Source organism: Hemiscyllium ocellatum, assembly GCF_020745735.1.
Source record: "Hemiscyllium ocellatum isolate sHemOce1 chromosome 27 unlocalized genomic scaffold, sHemOce1.pat.X.cur. SUPER_27_unloc_3, whole genome shotgun sequence".
Taxonomy (NCBI): domain Eukaryota; kingdom Metazoa; phylum Chordata; class Chondrichthyes; order Orectolobiformes; family Hemiscylliidae; genus Hemiscyllium; species Hemiscyllium ocellatum.
The window spans coordinates 873,233-890,928 of record NW_026867498.1 but is presented as its reverse complement, the minus strand read 5'-3'; the positions used below and the strand labels follow the sequence as shown (position 1 = coordinate 890,928).

The window sequence follows — 17,696 nt, the reverse complement described above, 5'->3', positions numbered from 1 at the left end:
GTGGGCCAACAGGGCGGAGAAAAACACGAAGGCCTTCCCGCACTCGGGCAGCTGAAGGGTCTTCCCCCCCCGTGTGGTCCTGCTGGTGGGCCGCAGGTAGGAGGAATGTCTGAAGGCCTTCCCACAGTCGGTGCAGGGAATGGCATCTCCCCCTGGGTGACTGCGCCGATGAGTCTCCAGGGCAGACGGGACACAGAACCTTTCCCACAGTCCCACACTTCCACGTTTTCTCCACAGGGCGGGATTCCTCGGGTTTCTCCATGGCCAAAGCTTCAGCTGCACACAAACACGTGTAGAGCCCCTCCCTGCCGTGAAATCCCCTTTCCAGGCCTTCTTTAAGCTGTTTCAGGCTCCACACACAGTGCACTGCAACAGTGGGGTCTCTCGTCCAGTCCCACTGATGCTGAAAACATACTCAGACAGAACCAAAAAGCTTTGATTCCTCTCTCAGAAATCACGGCGAAAATCTTTGCTGGCCCCAGTGGACTGAGTGACTGTTAGACATTGACATCAAAGTGAGGACCGGAGATGCTGGAGAGTCAGTCGAAAAATGTGGCGCTGGAAAGTCACAGGGGTGTCAGGCAGCATTCGAGGAGCAGGAGGGTCAATGTTTCGGTTATAAGCCCTTCATCTGTTGATTTTAAAACTTCCTCTTCAAATCTTCAAAAATTCTGTCAGAATAGATTACAAAAGTCATCACTGTCAGTGCAGGGTAGAAATTCTGAACAAGCAATTCTACTTTTTGCAGAACATTCTTTTCTTTTGTTATTCCACAAAATTTAAAGCACATCCCACTCTCCCTCCCCCTCTGTTCTCACTCCACTCTAACTAATTCCCCTGAAGGTGCTGATTCAGATCTTACAGGGACAGAAAAAGAAACAAAATGTCAAGACTGACATCTCTCTGAACTTTGGATACCTCCACCTGAAAGTTAATATCTTTCCCAACACTGGGGTCCTGCTGAGAGTGAGCAGGTCTGATTTTGGGAAGCAAAAAAAAAGTGTGCCAATTCAGGGTGAACCTGCCTCGCAGCTTCTTGAGCAAGGACCAGACACAAGATGGTTAATGTCCCCAGGAAGGTGGGAGCAAAATGAGACGTCAAGGCATTAACGCCGACATTAGAGAGAAAGTGAACCTATTGACGTGGCAAAAGTTAGTGGAAAGCCAGAGTCATAGAGATGTACAGCACAGAAACAGACCCTTCTGTCCAACACGCCTGTACTGACCAGATATCCTAAATCAATCTAGTCCCATTTGCTGGTATGTGGCCCATAGCTGGGATCATCCCCACCCTGTCCTGAGACCTTGATGCCTCCAAGCTGACCCTCAAAGGTTCAGTTTGTCCCTCCATTCTTTCCCAGTTGTCTTTTGTAGGTTTTGAAAACTTCCCCAATCCTCTGAGTATAGGATTTGGAAGTTATCTTGTGGCTGTACAGGACATTGGTTAGGCCACATTTGGAATATTGTGTGCAATTCTGGTTTCCTTAGTATCGGTAAGATGTTGGGAAAACTTCAAAGTGTTCAGAAAAAATTTACAAGGATGTTGCCAGGGTTGGAGGATCGATAGGGAGCGAGGGCTGTTTCCCCTCAGCGTTGGAGGCTAAGGAGTAACCTATAAAATCATGAAGGGCATGGATAGGATAAATAGACAAAGCCTTATCCAGGGGAGGGGGTCGGGGGAAAAGAGTCCAGAACTAGAGGGCATATGTTTAGGGTGAGGGAAAAGATACAAATGAGATCTGAGGTGAAACCTTTTCACACAGAGGGTATTACGTGTATGGAATGAGCTGCCAGAGGAAATGGTGGAGGCCAGTACAATTGCAACATTTAAAAGACATCTGGACAGGTGTATGAATAGGAAGGGTTTGAAGGGATATGGGCCAAATGCTGGCAGTTGGGATGAGATTGGGTTGAATATCTGGTTGGCATGAACGGGTTAAACCGAAGGGTCTGTTTCTAAGCTGTACATCTCCATGACTAGTTGGACCACTTCCCGCTCCTCTGCCCTTGAGCCCCAGTTTTCTCATTTTCCCTCCCCCACCTTGTCTCAGTCCCAACCCTCGAACTCAGCACCACCTGCCCAACCTGCAATCTTCTTCCTGACCTCTCCACCCCCCACCCCCTCTCCACTCCGGCCTATCAGCTTCACCTTAACATCCTTCCACCTATCGCATTTCCAACGCCCCCCCCAAGTCCCTCCTCCCTTCCTTTTATCTTAGCCTGCTTGGCACACTTTCCTCATTCCTGAAGAAGGGCTCATGCCCGAAACGTGGATTCTCCTGATCCTTGGATGCTGCCTGACCTGCTGCGCTTTTCCAGCAACACATTTTCAGCTCTGATCTCCAGCATCTGCAGTCCTCACTTTCTCCTCTTGCTAATATACCACTTGCCTTGCTGATTGCTTGCTACACCTGTCTGACAAATGACAGTGACTGGTGTAGAAGGATGCTGAGGCCTCTTTGTCCATCCACACATCATTCCTGATAAAGGGCTCATGTCCAAAACGTCAACTCTCCTGCTCCTCGGATGCTGCCTAACCTACCGTGCTCTTCCAGTACCACAATGTTTGACCCTGATCTCCAGCATCTGCAGTTCTCACTTTCTCCACATTCAAATACATCTCCATTTAAACAATGCACTTCCTTTCTGCGTTTTTTTTTTCCACAGCCAAGGGTATAACTTCATATTGTGGTACTGCATTTGCCATTGTCGTCTTCTCTATATCGGAGAGCGAGTGCAAACTTGGGGAACGATTCGCTGAGCATGGCAGCTGTGCCCGCAGAGGGCGACCAGACCTCTGTCACCACCCATTCCAATTTCCTTCCCACTCCCTTTCTGACATGACCATCTTTGGCCTCCTCCATTGCCACAACGAATCTAACCGCAAATTGGAGGGACAACACCTCATCTTCCGGGCAGCCTGCAGCCCGAAGGACTCAACGTTGAGTTTTCCAATATCAAAAATCCTCCCTCTCCATTCCCTGACTCCATTCCTATCCCCGCCCTCCTCCCTGCCACCAACAAGATTCATTCCTCCGATTGACCAACCAGGTCGTACCCTCTAACTGTCTTGACCTTTTCCCACTTCACCCCCACCCCCTTTTCTCTGCAGCTTCTGCACCCAGCCCCTGCCCTGAAGAAGGGTTACAACCGATTCGTCGACTTCTCCACTATCTGATGCCTCCTGCCTAACTATTTTGCCAATTGAGATACAGACCTGGATCAACGTTTCCGGAGTCTGTCCCTGCCGAATTCACTCTTTCCTTTCAGTTGCTGCAAGTCAACAATTGAACCCCAGAATGAAAAAGAAATGGAAAAGGGGGCGAGATAAGAGAGTGCCGTACTCACAGATCTGGGACAGAGGAAGGAATGTGCAGTCTGGGTAAAGCTCAATCTTTATTCAGAGAGAGAGGATCAGGAGTCGCAGCTTGAGAAGTTCAGAGTCCAACTTCCGCATTCAGACAATGGGCTGCCTCTGATTGGCAGGAGGACCAGGCTCCTTCCGGTCCTCCAATGCTGCCTATTGGTCAATCAAAAGAAGGTCCCGCGCCTTTTTTGCGTACAGCAATGAGTATGCTCAGTGTTTTGCTGACACTGGTAAGCATGCGCACTGCGTTGCTGACACTGGCAAACATGCGCAGTATGCTCTATGGGGATGTTTGTGTTCCTGACAGATTTTAAATGTCCAAATGCCAACGGGGTGAAAAGATAGAGCCACAATTTTTTTTCCCTGCGGCTCGATATTTTATTCCTTTTGCATTTTGTCTGGCTGCTCAACTTTTGTATGACGTTTCCCCTTGTTGTGGGGGCAAGGCACCGAGACCAGAAGTGGAGGGCATAGGTTTAGGGTGAGAGGGGAAAGATTTCTGAGGGTCCGAAGGGGCAATCCTTTCGCACAGAGGGTGGTATGTGTATGGAATGAGCTGCCAGAGGAAGTGGTGGAGGCTGGTACAATTACAGTATTTAAAATGCATCTGAATGCGGATATGGATAGGAAAGATTCAGAGGGGTAAGGGGTGACATGCTGACAAATGGATCACTAGATTAATTAGGACATCTGGTCAGCGTGGACCGCAGGGTCTGTTTCTGTGCTCTACAACTCTGAGTCTATCTTTAGATAGTATGGAAAATAAAGAGCATGAAAGCATGGGAAGGGTTAGAGCATGGAGACTACCGCCAATTTGTTGCAAAGGATAGTGGAAAGCTCTTATACCAATTAGCAGAGTAAGGTTGAGGCTGAAAGGTCACTATGGCAAGATGAGATAACATTCAGTAAAGTTAGCCTCACCTGCTAAGTATGATTGACAGGACGGGAACAATAAATATTTGGGACATGACATTAAATATCTAATTAATAATGAGTAGAGTCACCCTGCTTGAGACTATTGATAATAAATATCTAATCATGACATTAGGAAAATATTAAGTAGGGTCTGGAATGCAAGACCGTTGTTGCAAAAGCTGACATTAAATCTCCAACTGTGACATTAGAATAACATTAAGTAGAATGTAGGAAAAACTGTGAGGGCACAAATAAAGAGATAATGGGAACTAACATCACTGGTTATTGTGTAGCAAGCGTGAGGAACTTTTGATTAATATAGTTGGACATGCTAACAAACACACTGCTCAGCTGGAGAAAACACTGCCTCCTCTGTCCAGGAATAAACGCTGGAAAGGTTGTATTGTTCCTAGGGAGGAGGATGGTCCCTGGCTACACTCTGAAATCTATCAGCTAGTAAATGGGGCAGAACTATGGAATTTAATCTCCAGGCATTCTGCGAAATTTAATAAGAGAAGGAAGGAAGTAATAAATAGTAGATCACTACAGAGTGCTGAGGAACAAAGGGTCCTTGCTGTCCAAGTTCAGAAATCCCTGAAGGTATCAGTATAGGTCAAACTGATTAAACAGCCTGCAGGTTGTGCATTTTTTGCGAAAAATACAATGTATCTGCAAACATAATTCTGCAAATACAAATTCACCCCCATGGATGTACATGTTTATGTGTGTGAATGAGACAGAGTAAAGTCTATTGCGTGCTGTATATCCCGATGTCTACTTGATAACAGATGCTTTAATTCTGCTGGCATAAATATTGTTATAAATCATAGCTGTTATAAATCATAAGTCCCAGCTCGGACTACACTGTGTGTCTGGATGGTTGACAGGCTGGGGATTGTGGCTTGGGTCTGAATTGACTGAATGTTTTATTGTTCCAGAAGGTGTAGGGGTGGGGGGTCAAAGCTTCAGCAGAAATCCAGCAGAGCAGAACAGACCAATATCTTACTCTGTGGGTACAGGGACATCAGAGGACAGATAAATCAGGACCTGAATCCAAGCTAACACTAGACTTCCCTGTGATCAGTGCTTTGATGAGCAGCGCCAAGCCTCTACCTTCACCTCGCTTCCCATTTGACTATCACCTTGATATTCAGGATGCAATCCTTGTCATCCTGAAGCCATGCCTCTGTAAGGAGTCTCAGATCATAATTATTCTCTTCAATGTGTGCAGTCAATTTTGTTACAATGCACCACACATTCAGATACATCGTTTTTATTTTCACGTTTTGTGATCTTCAGAATCCGGTTTTGATTGCTGGTACATTTACTCACCTTGTCCCTTTCTATTGTTCTCTGATCATTTTCCACATCACTATATTGCTCACCGGCCTTGATTTGGATTGGCCATGCTAAATTGTCCATAATGTACAGGCATGTGAAGGTTAGATGGGGGTAGCCATGGGAAATGCAGGGTTAGAGTTTCATAGTAAAAGAAGTAGTAGTTGGCCATTTGGCCCATCGAACCTGCTCCACCGTTCATTATGATCATGACTGATATATGCGTCATCTGAGATCCTCCTCCCTGCATTGTCCCAACTACCCTTAATTCCCATACCATGCAAATACCCATTCCACTGTGTTTTGAATATTCTTAATGAAGATGCCTCTACTGCTTCCTTGGGCAGGGAATTCCATAGATTGACTACTCTCTGGGAAAAGCAGTTCCTCCTTATCTCTGTCCTAAATCTACTCTCCTCAACTCAAGGCCTGGTCTCATCCTGGGTAGGGTAGGGCTTCATCCCACAGTGCAATAAATTCCCACTTTCCACCAAACTCCCAGATGTACTCACTCACTCAGTTGCTGTCTCACAAACGAAATACTTCATTGTAACTTCTTTTGCTCCCAGTAAGGGCAACCCATCTTGGAAAGCTGCTCTGAAAGTCCAACCAGACTTCTGCATTCACCAGAGACAATTCCCGGATAACAGCACAGAAACAGACCCTCCAGCCAAACACGTCCATGCTGACCAAATATCCTAAATTAACCTTGTCTCATTTGCCCATATATCCCTCTAATCTCTTCCTATTCATGTACCCATCAAGATGGGTTTTAAATGTTGTACCTGTTCCAGCCTCCACCACTTCCTCTGGCAGTTCGTTCCATACATGCACCACCCTCTGTGTGAAAAGGTTGTCCCTCATGTCCCTTTCCCCACTCACCTAAAATCTATGCCACTTTGGTTCTGGACTCCTACCCTGGGGAAAGACCTTGCCCCTTATAAAGGTTAACCCTCAGCGTGCGATGTGCAGAAAGTGAGACCTGCAGATGCTGGAATCAGAGTCTAAAAGTGTGGGGCTGAAAAAGCACAGCAGAACAGGCAGTATCGGAGGAGTGGGAGAGTCGACATTTCAGGCCCGAGCCCTTCATCAGGAATGATGCATGGATGTACAAAGGGGCCTCAGCGTCCTTCTACACCAGTCATCAGACAGATGCACAAGCAATCAGCAAGGCAAGTGGTATATTCGGAAGATGAACTGGGATTAGCAGTGGGAATGTCATCCTGCAGTTAGGGGTCATTGAATATATCCAAGGCTGAGTTCATCTGTTTTTTGAACAACAGCGTGTGGATTTTTATGTTGTGTGGATGAGGTTTTCTTTTTTGTTGACAGTGGTTAATGTGTTGGATGCAGGTTCAATAACCACGTTTAAAGTGGAAGGCAAGAAAGTTTTAAGACCACGACAGAACAGTTAGTTGGACAGCACAGAAACGGACCCTTCAGCCCTACTATTCCATGCTGACTATGTTTCAGTGCCACTTGCCAATGTTTGGCCCATATCCCCCCGCACCTTCCCTATTCATGTACTTATCCAAATGTCTTTTAAAGGTTGCATCTGTTCGTGCATCCACCACTTCCTCTGGACATTCATTCCATACATGAACCACTCTCTGTTTATGAAAACCTTTTCTGGATTCTGTCCACTTCGTGGATTCATTTCCCTTTCCGTTCGGTTGGTGCAAGTCAAAAATTGAAGCCCAAAATGAAAAAAAAATGAAAAAGGAGTTGAGAAGAGAGCGGTGTACTGGCGGAGTAAGGAGGTTGCAGTCTGGAACAAACTCAATCTTCATTCAGAGAGGAGCAGCACCTTCCGAAGCTCGTGTTCCAACTTCTGCATTCAGACAACAGGAAGGCTCTGATTGGCAGGAGGACCTATATCCTTCCGGTCCTCCAGGGCTTCCAATTGGCCCACCAAAAGAAAGTCGCGATGCGTGCGGCGAGGAGCACGCGCAGTATGCTCTCTGGTGATGCTGCTGTTCCTGACAGAATTTGTGTCCAAGTGCCAAGAGAAGTAAAAAAAGGGGAGATCCACCCTTTCTTCCCCCTGTGATATTTACCTTTCCTACACGCCCCATGACTTTATAAATCGAAATAAGGTCACCAGTCAACTTGTGGTCGTCGATAGGGCGACCAGAAGTGTACTCAGTACTCTACACGTGGTCTCACCAATATCCTGTACAACCTCAATGTGATGTCCCAACTCCTACACTGAACGGTGTGAACAATGAAGGCAAGTGTGCCAAACGCCCCTTCACCACCCTGTCCAGCAATGATGCAACTTTCAAAGAACTATGTCCCCGATTTGGAGATGCCGGTGTTGGACTGGGGTGTACGAAGTTAAAAATCACACCACCATTGTCCCTCCCAGTCTTTCTCTCACCCCACCCTCTGTCCAGCACCCCCAGTCTTTCTCTCACCCCACCCTCTGTCCCCCCCCCAGTCTTTCTCTCACCCCACCCTCTGTCCCCCCCAGTCTTTCTCTCCTATTACCATGAAATTGGTTCCGACTGTTGTCGTGGATAAAATGCAGAGAACGACCAGGAGACGCAGAGAGTTCTTCAAGAAGTAGGTCGTTTATTTGCAAACAAAAAGACCGTGACACTCGAAAAGCAGATTCTCGAATGCCCACAAACCTCAGGGTCTGCAGTTTTAAAATATCTTTTTTTAATCATGTTTGTGTTAGCTTATCAGCATGTCCAACTATATTTATCAACGTACCTCAGTCTAGCTACACAATAAGCCAGTGATGTTAGTTCCCATTATCTCTTTAGTTGTACATTCTACTTCATGTTATTCCAATGTCTCGGTTAGAGATTTAATGTCAGCTTTTGCAACAACGGTCTTTCATTCTAGACCCTACTTAATATTTTCCTAATGTCATGATTAGATATTTATTGTCAGTAGTTTCAAGCAGACTGACTCTACTCACTAACAATTAGATATTTAATGTCATGTCCCAAATATTTATTGTCCCAATAATGATAGTTAGCAGATGAGGCTAACTTTACTAACTGTGTTATCTCATCTTGCCATAGTGACCTTTCAGCCTCAACCTTACTCTGCTAATTGGTGTAAGAGTGTTCCACTATCCTTTGCAACTGTAGTGGACAGCGAAGAGAGTTACCTCAGATTACAACAGGATCTGGACCAGATGGGCCAATGGGCTGAGAAGTGGCAGATGGAGTTTAATTCAGATAAATGCGAGGTGCTGCATTTTGGGAAAGCAAATCTTAGCAGGACTTATACACTTGATGGTGAGGTCCTAGGGAGTGTAGCTGAACAAAGAGACCTTGGAGTGCAGGTTCATAGCTCCTTGAAAGTGGAGTCACAGGTAGATAAGATAGTGAAGAAGACGATTGGTATGCTTTCCTTTATTGGTCAGAGTATTGAGTACAGTAGTTGGGAGGTCATGTTGCAGTTGTACAGGGCATTGCTTAGGCCACTGTTGGAATATTGCATGCAATTCTGGTCTCCTTCCTATCGGAAAGATGTTGTGAAATGTGAAAGGCTTCGGAAAAGATTTACAAGGATGTTGCCAGTGTTGGAGGATTTGAGATATAGGGACAGGCTGGGGCTGATTCACTGGTGCGTCAGAGGCTTGTGGCGGGGGGGGGTGACCTTATAGAGGTTTACAAAATTATGAGGGGCATGGATAGGATAAATAGGCAATGTCTTTTCCCTGGGGAGTCCAGAACCAGAGGGCATAGGTTTAGGGTGAGAGGGGAAAAATATTAAAGAGACCTCAGGGGCAACATTTTCATGCAGAGTGGTACATGTATGGAATGAGCTGCCAGAGGAAGTGGTGGAGGCTGGTACAATTGCAACATTTAAGAGGCATTTGGATGGGTATATGAATACGAAGGGGTTGGAGGGATATGGGCCGGGTGCTGGCAAGTGAGACTAGATTGGATGGGGATATCTGGTCGGCATGGATGGGTTGGACCAAAGGGTGTGTTTCCATGCTGTACATCTCTCTATGACTCTATGAACTGGAAATGGTCTCCATGCTCTAACACTTCCCATGCTTTCATGCTCTTTATTTTTAGATAGTATGGAAAATAGAGTCACAGAGCTGTAGAGCACAGAAACAAACCCTTCAGTCTACGTCGACCAGATGCCAGCATGTCGCCTCTTATCCCTCTGAATCTTTCCTATTCATATCCCCATCCAGATGATGTGATTGTACCAGCCCCCACCACATCTGACAGTTCATTCCAAACAATTGTGGCTCTATCTTTTCATCCCGTTGGCATTTGGACACTTAAAATCTGTCAGGAACACCATCCCCATAGAGCATACTGCGCATGTTTGCCAGTGTCAGCAACGCAGTGCGCATGCTTACCAGTGTCAGCAAAACACTGAGCATGCTCATCGCTGTACGCAAAAAAGGCGCGAAACCTTCTTTTGATGGACCAATACGCAACCTTGGAGGACCGGAAGGAGCCTGGTCCTTCTGTCAATCAGAGTCAGCCCATTGTCTGAATGCGGAAGTCGGACCATGAGCTTCTGAAGCTGCAGCTCCTGATCCTCTCTCTCTGAATAAAGATAGAGCTTTACCCAGACTGCACATTCCTTCCTCTGTCCCAGATCTGTGAGTACGGCACTATTTTGCTCCCATTCCATGTATTTTTCATTCTGGGGTTCAGTTGTTGACTTGCAGCAACTGAAAGAAAAGAGAGTGAATCCGGAAGGGGACAGACTCTGGAAACGCTGGTCCAGGTCTGTGTCTCAATTTGCAAAATAGACAGGAGGTGGAGAAGTCGCCGTTTCAGGTGTAACCCTTCCTCGGGGCTGGGGCTGGGACTGGCTGGAGAAGCTGCAGATGAAGGGGGTGGGAGTGAAATGGAGATGGGTCAAGACAGGTAGAGGCTACGACCTGGTTGGTCAATGGGAGGAATGCATGGGGTTGCTGGCAAAGAACAAGGAGGGAGGTTTTTTTGAAATTGGAAAACTCAACGTTGAGTCCTTCAGGCTGTAGGCTGCCTGGAAGATGAGGTGTGGTCCCTTCAATTTGCAGTTAGGTTCGTTGTGGCAATGGAGGAGGCCAAAGATGGTCATGTCAGAAAAGGGAATTGTAATGGGTGGTGACTGGGAGGTCTGGTCGGCTCTGTGGACCCAGCTGTGATGCTCAGTGAACCGTTCCCCAAGTTTGCGCTCGCTCTCCCCGATATAGAGAGGACCACAATTGGCAAACACAGGACCACGATATGAAATTATAGCTTTGGCTGTGGCAAAGAAAAACAGAAAGGAGGTGCATTGTTTAAATGGAGATGTATTTGAATGTGGAGAAAGTGAGAACTGCAGATGCTGGAGATCAGGCTCAAACATTGTGGTACTGGAAGAGCACGGTAGGTCAGGCAGCATCTCAGGAGCAGGAGTGTTGACGTTTTGGGCACGAGCCCTTCATCTAGACTGATGTGTGGATGGGCAAAGAGGCCTCAGTGTCCTCCTACTCCAGTCACTGCCAGTTGTCAGACAGATGTAGGAAGCAATTGGCAAGGCACGTGTTATATTAGCAAGAGGAATTGAGTTCACAAGTGGGATGTCTTCCTGCAGTTAGGGTGTCATTGAGTATATTCAAGGCTGAGGTCATCTGATTTTTGAACAAAGAAGTGGATGTTTGTGGGGGAAGGCGAGAACATGGTTTAAGACCAGTATAGAATGGTTCCAGAGTCATACAGCACAGAAACAGACCCTTTAGTCCAACCTGTCATAGAGATATACAACATGGAAACAGACCCTTTGGTCCAACTCATCCAACTCAACCAACAATCTGGTCCCACCTGTCAGCACCTGGCGCACATCCCTCAAAATCCTTCCCATTCATGTACCCATCCAGATGCCTTTTAAATATTGCAATTGTACTAACCTCCACCTCCGACAGCTCATTCCAAACATGTCCCACCCTCAGTGTGAAAAGGTTGCTCCTCAGATTTCTTCTGTATCTTTCTCCCCTCACTCTAAACCTATGCCCTCTAGTTCTGGACCCACCCCCTCCTGGGAAAAGACCTTGGCTCTTTATCCTATTCATGCCCTTCATAATTTTGTAAACCTCTATAAGGTTACTCCTTAGTCTCCAATACTCCAGGGAAAACAGCCCTAGCCTCCAAATAGAACAAATCCTCCAACCCTGGCAACATCCTTGTAAATTTTTCTGAACCCTTTCAAGTTTCACAACATCTTACTGATAGTAAGGAAACCAGAATTGCACACAATATTCCAAATGTGGCCTAACCAATGTCCTGTACAGCCACAACATAACTTCCCAAATCCTAAACTCAGAGGATTGGGAGAGTTTTCAAAACCTACAAAAGACAACTGGGAAAGAATGGAGGACAAACGAAACCTTCAAGGGTCAGCTTGGAGGCATCAAGGTCTCAGGACAGGGGGTGGGGATGATCCCAGCTATGGGCCACATGCCAGCAAATGGGACTAGATTAATTTAGGATATCTGGTCAGTACAATTGTGTTGGACAGAAGGGTCTGTTTCTGTGCTGTGTATCTCTATGACTCTGGCATTTGCCAGAGTCAGGAGGTTCATTTTCTCTCTACTTTCAATGTTAATGCCTTGACGTCTCATTTTGCTCCCACCTTCCTGGGGTCGTTAACCATTTTGTGTCTGGTCCTTCCTCAAGAAGCTGCGTGGCAGGTTCACCCTGAATTGACACTTTCTTTTTGCTTCCCAAAATCAGACCTGCTCACTCTCAGCAGTATCCCAGTGTTGTGAAAGATATTAGCTTTCAGGTGGAGGTATCCAAAGTTCAGAGAGACGGCAGTCTTGATGTTTTTGCTTTTCTGTCCCTGTAAGATCCTGAATCAGCACCTTCAGGAGAATTAGTTCGAGCCGAGTGAGAACAGAGGGGGAGAGAGAGTGGGATGGTGCTTTCAATTTTGTGGAATAACAAAAGAAAAGAATATTCCACAGAAAGTAGAATTGCTTGTTCTGAATTTCTACCCTGCACTAATGACCTTTGTAATCTCTTTTTACAGAGCACAGTAGCGCCTCGACATACGAACAAACCCGTTCATGTACAAATCGGTTTACGAACAGGAGCGTACGTAAAATTTTGCTTCAACGTACGTACGAAATTGAAGGTACGAACACAAAAGCTCTCGGGCCCCGCGTGATCTCATTCAGTTCGTCTTTGGCGTGTGCGCTGTGAACAGCCATCCAACCATTCTTACGCTATCCGAACAATGGGAAAAGTTAATTCAGTTCGCGAACTTTTCGGATTAAGTTCATAAGTCGAGGCGCTACTGTATTTGAAAATCTGAAGGCGGAAGTTTCAACATCAACAGATGAAGGGCTTAAGCCCGAAACGTTGACTCTCCTACTTCTCGGATGCAGCCTCACCTGCTGTGCTTTTCCAGCGCCACACTTTTCAATACTGACTCTCCAGTGTCTGCAGTCCTCACTTTGACGTCAATGTCTGACAGTCACTCAATCCATCGGGACCGCAACGGTTTTCATCGATGATTCTGTGAGAAGGAGCAAAGCTTTTTGGTTCCTGTCTAAGTACGTTTTCAGCATCAGCGGGACTGGATGAGAGACCCTACCATTGCAGTGCACTGAGTGTGGAGCCTAAAATAACTATACAGCCTGGAAAGAGGAATTCACAGCAGGGAGTGGCTCCACACTTCGGCCATGGAGAAACGCGAGGAATCCCACCTCTTGGAGAAACCATGGAAGTGTGGTGACTGCGGGAAAGGCTTCCGTTTTCCATCTTCCCTGGAGATTCATCGGCGTAGTCACACCGGGCAGAGGCCATTCACCTGCCCAGTCTGTGGGGAGGCCTTCAGATATTCCTCCACCCTGCTGACCCACCAGCGGATCCACACGCGGGAGACGCCCTACAGCTGCCCCGAGTGCGGGAAGGCCTTTACCCAGGTCTCTGGACTGCAAAACCACCAGTGGGTCCACACAGGGGAGAGGTCCTTCAGCTGTCCCGAGTGCATGAAGGGCTTCAGCAATTCCTCCTCTCTGCTGAGGCACCAGCGGGTCCACACGGGGGAGAGGCCCTTCAGCTGCCCTAAGTGCGGAAAAGCCTTCAGGGATTCCTCCTCTCTGCTGAGGCACCAGCGGGCCCACACTGGGGAGAGGCCCTTCAGCTGCCCCGAGTGCAGGAAGGCCTTTATCCAGGTCTCTGGACTGCTAAACCACCAGTGTGTCCACACAGGGGAGAGGCCGTTCAGGTGCCCAGACTGCAGGAAGGCCTTCAGCAATTCCTCCTCTCTGCTGAGGCACCAGCGGATCCACACGGGGGAGAGGCCCTACAGCTGCCCCGAGTGCAGGAAGGCCTTCAGCAATTCCTCTGCCCTGCTGAGCCACCAGCGGGTCCACACGGGGGAGAGGCCCTTCAGCTGCCCCGAGTGCGGGAAGGCCTTCAGCAATTCCCCCAACCTGCTGAGGCACCAGCGGGTCCACACAGGGGAGAGGCCCTTCAGCTGCCCCGAGTGCAGGAAGGCCTTCAGCAATTCCTCCGCCCTGCTGAACCACCAGCGGGTCCACACCGGAGAGAGGCCCTTCAGCTGCCCCGAGTGCAGGAAGGCCTTCAGCAATTCCTCCGCCCTGCTGACTCACCGGAGGGTCCACACGGGGGAGAGGCCCTTCAGCTGTCCTGAGTGCGGGAAGGCCTTTACCCGCTCCTCCCACCTGCTGAGGCACCAGCGGGTCCACACGGGGGAGAGGCCCTTCAGCTGCCCCGAGTGCGGGAAGGCCTTCAGCAATTCCTCCGACAGGCTGACCCACCAGCGGGTCCACACTGGCGAGAGGCCATTCCCCTGCCCCAAGTGTGGGAAGGCCTTCATCAGCTCCTCCCACCTCCGGAGGCACCAGCGAGTTCACATTCCATCGCAGGGGGATTGAAGGAGTGAAGGCTGAAAGTCCAGTGAATAATGACAATCAGCCCAGCTCCCGGGACACCCGGGTTTGAATCCCGCTGCAGCAGATGGCGCTATACAGGGTATGGGTTGAAATTGCTCAGTGAGGCAATGCTTCCTCCGGGTTACGGCTATACCAAGGATCCAATTAGAAAGGGACATCTCGGTGCTGACCAATAGTGAAGACAGTGAGGTTGGGTGGGTGTATAAGCGTGAGTGAGTGTGCTTTGATCTTGAGCTGTTTAAAAAGCAGCTACTTTTTCTCTGCCTTTTTGCTGAGGGGGATTTGAAGCTTTAACAAAGTTGGGTCACAATAAAGGTGAAGTGAACTTAACGCCGAGCTCAGACTCTCATTGAAGGCTTTGAGCTCCAAGAGGTTTTGGTTTTAAAGCTACTCATTCCTTTCAGCCTCCTGCACTAAGCTTCCCATGTCGCTTATCAGTTGGATCAGTGAATGAGCAGCCAGTATCGTTAGAAATTGTAAATGTTTCAGGAGTGCAGAATGTGAGAATTCTATTCGAGAGGGTTGAGTAAAGATTTACCAGGATGTTGCCAAGACTGGAGGGAGGGTTTGAGTTATCAGGAGAAGCTGGGACTTTATTCACTGGAGCACAGGAAATTAAGGGGTGCCATCATTGAGATTGATAAAATCATGGGGAGTGGAGGTAAGGGCTCTTCCTTAGCGTAGGGGAGCTCAAGACTAGGGGGCACATTTCTTTAAAGTGAGAGGAGAGAGATTTAAAAGGAACCTGAGCGGCAAGGTTTTGACAGAAGGCAGTTTTCACGTGGAATGAAGTTGGATGAGGATGTGGTAGATGCAGATGAAGTTACAAATTTTAAATGACATTTGGATGAGTACATGAATAGAGGGACATGGGCCAAATGCAGACAAATGGGATCTTATTGAAGTGGCCTTATTGAAACCAGTAGAATTCTGAAAGGGGCTTGACAGGATTGATGCAGATAAAATGCTCCTTTGTGGGGTGAGTCATAGAATGCCAACAATGTGGGAGCAGGCCATTCAGCCCATTTATTCCATGCTAGCCCTTCGAAGAGCATCTCGCCCACATCCATCCCATGGCCCATCAACCATGAGGGCGGCACGGTGGCACAGTGGTTAGCACTGCTGCCTCACAGCGCCTGTAGACCCGGGTTCAATTCCCGACTCAGGCGACTGACTGTGTGGAGTTTGCACGTTCTCCCCGTGTCTGCGTGGGTTTCCTCCGGGTGCTCCGGTTTCCTCCCACAGTCCAAAGATGTGCGGGTCAGGTGAATTGGCCATGCTAAATTGCCCGTAGTGTTAGGTAAGGGGTAAATGTAGGGGTAGGGGTATGGGTGGGTTGCGCTTCGGCGGGTCGGTGTGGACTTGTTGGGCCGAAGGGCCTGTTTCCACACTAAGTCTAATCTAATCTAATCTAAAAAAACCCTAAATTGCACATCTAGGGTCACTATGGGTAATTTACCACAGCCAATCCACCCGAACCTTTACACTCTAATCTATAAATTACCTTCTCAAAAATGACATTTAAATGTAGAGTTTTTCTCTAAGCAAAACGTCAGTCTGACTCAACATTCGGGTGCAGTCAGAATTCACACTTATTGTCAGAAAAGCTCTGCATTTGAATGACATTCTTGAGTAGGTAACAAAAAACAAGTTCTGGGATTAACATGCTAAAGAACAGAAACCCATTCTAAAGGTGAAAGATTTAATCTAAAATTGTTTGATGTGTCACATTTCCATGACACTAGAATCCTTTCGATATAAATTGTGATCATGATCTCATTCTCCACAGCCACCTGATGAAGGAGCGGCGCTCCGAAAGCTAGTGCTTCCAAACAAACCTGTTGGATTATAGCCTGGTGTTGTGCGATTTTTAACTTTGTCCATGGGATACACATGAGTTGTGGGACTGGTAACAGTTCTTATTTTGTGATCTATTCCAAGTGAAATTTCTCCTCTGCGCAGGCACGGGTGAACAGTTTGTTTTTTGTGCTTTGCGCGAGATCGGGCTAGCAGCTTTTAAATCCTTATGTTAAGCAGTCGAAGTAAACTGTCGATCAGCAACTGTATTCCGAGAGTGGTACTTCCAGCTCTGGTAATCCTGTTGCATCAGAGAGAGGGAGAGGATGTCACATCTAAAGAGCAGACTGAAAAGTTATTTCACTTGTTGAGTCAGTTCCTCCCTCAGATGAGACTGGATATTGCTTTTAATGGATCATAATTAAATGCTACAATGGAACATCTTAAATTTGAGGAGGTTTGAAAGGGCAAACAAAACAGTTTCTTTGAAAAGAGATATTGTTCCATTTCTAATCTTGGGTGACCCATGAGACATTTTTACTGAGCGCCATAATCATCTTCCTGCTGGATTTTTTTCAGGGCAAGCAATTTCTGGTGAGAGAAATTCTGCATCCTGGGAAGGCGGGGAAATTAACATAAAAACAGGCTGTTAAAAGCATTTTAACTGTGGGTCCACGAGCTTTCGTGGGAGCAGTGCATTTGCCAAAAACATTTCGGAGGAATTCTGTCGAACTGTTGGACTGAAAGTAGTTTCCCCACTGAACGTTAAACAGGCATTGAGAACGTTGCGCATTATAGTGTGTTCCTGAGGACCGGAGGAGGATTGAACTTGCCAACGTGAACCACACTTTGCAGAGAGAGGAAATTTCTCCGGATGGAAGAGGTTGATGGAAGTCAACAATTGTCAGATTATTTCATGCAAATAACAGCTGGTATAGGGAACACCTAGAAGAGGGGCGTGTGTAATGAGTACACAGAAACAAACTCTTCAGTCCAGGCCAGCCAGATATCCTAAATTAATCTAGTGACCCATTTGCCAGCATTTGGCCCATATCCCTCTGAATGCTTCCTATTCATATCCCCATCCAGATGTATGGTTTTCTTTGGAGAATACTTGGGTGAGAGCCAAGATATGCTATTACTCAGCCTTTTCCCACTGAGCTTGACCTTTCCTTCATGTTAATTGGAGCTGGAAAAGCCTGAAAGCTGAAAAGGATTTCCTGGGGAAAAAAAACTTTTCCTTTCAGTCGCTACAAGTCAATAATTTATAGAATCCCTGCAGTGTGGGAAGAGGCCTTTCGGACCAACCAGTCCACACCAACTCTCCGAAGAGCAACCCATTCAGACCCATTTCCCTATGACTCTACACTTACTTCTGAGTAATGCACCTAACCT

General features: G+C 47.2%; 2 protein-coding genes and 1 pseudogene across 2 annotated transcripts in view; all 3 read left to right on the top strand.

The window, feature by feature from the left end:
• The window catches only part of LOC132808041 (zinc finger protein 664-like), a 156,238-nt gene that overhangs the window by 44,143 nt on the left and 94,399 nt on the right, over positions 1-17,696 (top strand). The window lies entirely within an intron of this gene.
• The window catches only part of LOC132808032 (zinc finger protein 239-like), a 134,362-nt gene that overhangs the window by 59,228 nt on the left and 57,438 nt on the right, over positions 1-17,696 (top strand). The window lies entirely within an intron of this gene.
• The window catches only part of LOC132808048 (zinc finger protein 91-like), a 61,589-nt pseudogene that overhangs the window by 22,540 nt on the left and 21,353 nt on the right, over positions 1-17,696 (top strand).